Here is a 2,607-nt window from a genome sequence, read left to right as displayed (position 1 = left end):
TAGCTTTGCCTCTTTCTTTTCAGCTTCTGGTAGGTGTTTTATCTCTTTCAGTTTGGCACAGGAAGACAAGTTTTGGGAGTAGAGTAATATGCCTTTTAATTTTTAAATTTATGACCACATTAGCAACACTGATTTCTATATGTTTGCTCAGATTTCAGTGAACAGAAATTAGTGTTAAAATAAAATGAAACAACAAATTTCATTTGATATGTTAATTTTCAAGTGTCATCATCCTGCTTCATAGTAATGGGGCTTTGTACTGCTCTTAACTGTTTCTGAAGATAGTTGGCCTACTTCATAGCCTCCCTGGGGCAGCTCATCTGAAATTTTATCTTATCACCCCAAGATGGCATTGTGGGGCAAACTGATGATACAGGAAGAGGAATTTACAGCCAAAAAGAGATGTCACTTAATTTTTCCATATCCTCTGATTTCCACACCCTCCTCTATCACAATCTTTATTTCCGGCCAGCTGCTAGTGGAGAAATCAATGGAGGGAGAAGTCAGCTGTAATGAACTATCTAGGGAGTTCAAAAGTTCTTAGCCGGACTCAGAAGGTCCCATGCAATCTGGCCTCATTTCTTGCCATTCTTCGACTCTGCTCAAACTGCTCCAGCTATACTGAACTTTTTAGTTCGTCAAATGAGCCATATTCTCTCTGAGCAGAACCCTTGCTATTTCCTTTGCCTAGGTTCTCTTCCTGACCCCCTCTCCTTAATCAACTTTTCCTTAGCCTTTGGATCAGCCTCTCTGGGGAAACTTCCACTACCGTCAAATACTAATTTAGGTGCCTCTCTTTTATTTGCAAAATTTTTTATTTTTCAATTACAGTTGACATACAATATTATATTAGTTTCAGACGTACAACATAGCGATTAGACTTACAAAGCGATCACCCTGATAAATCTAGTACCCATCTGACACCATACATACTTATTATAATATTATTGACTATACTCCCTATGATAGTCTTTACATTTTGTAACTACCAATTTGTACTTCTTAATCCCTTCCCCTTTTTCACTCATCCTCCCCAACTCCCTCCTATCTGTTATCCATCAAAATGTTCTGGTTCCTCTCTCTAACTCACTTCCTTATCACTCTACACTTATGGTTATGGTAGCATTTATTACATTATGTTGTCATGCTTGTTTACTTGTTAGCACTTCTTGTCCTCGTTAGATCATTTGTGCCTCAAGCCTTGGGACTGTGTTTTCCATCACTGTATCCCAGTACCCAACATAGTAAATTTTCAAATATTTGCCTAACTGAATGATGCCACAAGTCATGTGGAGAAACAGAAGAGGAGGGATAATTTGAGCCTTGCACAAATGATCAGTTAATGAGGACTTGACTGGGCACCTCAGTGTGAGACCAAAACCCCAAGTTCCCTTGTGTAGGACCCCTAGCCAATTATAAAGATTTTATAAATAGGATTTAATTGGCTTATATGTAGGTGTTTGATGCTTTCTAAGTTTAGGTGTTTTAGAAGAATCTATACTTTAAAAACCATTATTAAGGAGACATTTGCTTTGCAAAAAGATTTATCTCAGTAAACCTTTACATTTCCTGGGTCTTTAGTGGTTGGATTAAAGTTTATTTTGATATATGTTGGACCCTGTCGGTCATTGTGTTAGTCCAGAGGAATGCAATTATGAATACATTGTAGAATCTTCATTTAAGGAAGCTATTAAGTCATGCCAATCACAAATTATGTACTAGGCAGATTTAATTAAGTTCTATGGTAGAAGTACCAGCAATGTGTTGAGGGAGAGCTAAGAAAAACTATTTTGATTGAGAGGATGGAGAGGCTTAATGGTGGAGGCTGAATTTGAAGAATACCATAACTTGCATCTCTAGAAAGGCAGGGAGGGAAGAGCAAAAGGCTCTGCTGCATGAAAGGTATATGGTGAATTTGCTTTCAATTTTCAGGACCATATTTCCTTATGTAAACTCAATGTTAATCACCTGATAGAGGATGAAAATTCGCACTAAGCTAGTGTTTTCTAAATGAAGTTCATGAAATTAGTTTAGAAAGTTGTGACCAATATAGTTTCTTAAATAGAAAATAGCAGAGACTGATGCTTAATATGGGTAAATATGTCTTGTAATAATTTTGCTCACTCTCTGTATATATATGCACACACATGGTTAGAATGTAAGAAATATTCCTTTCTTGATTTGTAGGAAAATAAATTTGGAAGCCACTAATCAAATCTGCACTGAGGGGCTGAGGCATCAAATACTCTCCTGGTCTTTATATTTAGAATGGGTTGGGTAGAGGGACGTTAGTTTAATTATTTCCCCAATGGACCCTTGGAGCTTATGGCAAAGTAAATTAGCCCCTGGCTTTCTTTTTACTCTTGAAGCTATATTACTATTTATTTGGCATTACTTTCCTCTTTGCAGACGTTTCCTTTCTAATGTGTAAATAGCAAAGATTCTAGTAAGTTATTTTAGGACTGGCCATTAATCCTCACGGGCTCAGAGCCCATGTGTTAGCTTCTTATTGTCCACTAGATGGTACTGTGAGGGGGCCAATATTTGTCCCTCTACTCCAGTTTATTTTGAGATTAGCAGATAGGTTTATTCAGCTAGAAAATCTTT

The sequence above is a fragment of the Pteropus alecto genome, unplaced genomic scaffold (genome assembly GCF_000325575.1).
Source record: "Pteropus alecto unplaced genomic scaffold, ASM32557v1 scaffold433, whole genome shotgun sequence".
Lineage (NCBI taxonomy): Eukaryota > Metazoa > Chordata > Mammalia > Chiroptera > Pteropodidae > Pteropus > Pteropus alecto.
The sequence above is the reverse complement of the archived record's forward strand: the minus strand, read 5'-3'. Positions refer to the sequence as shown.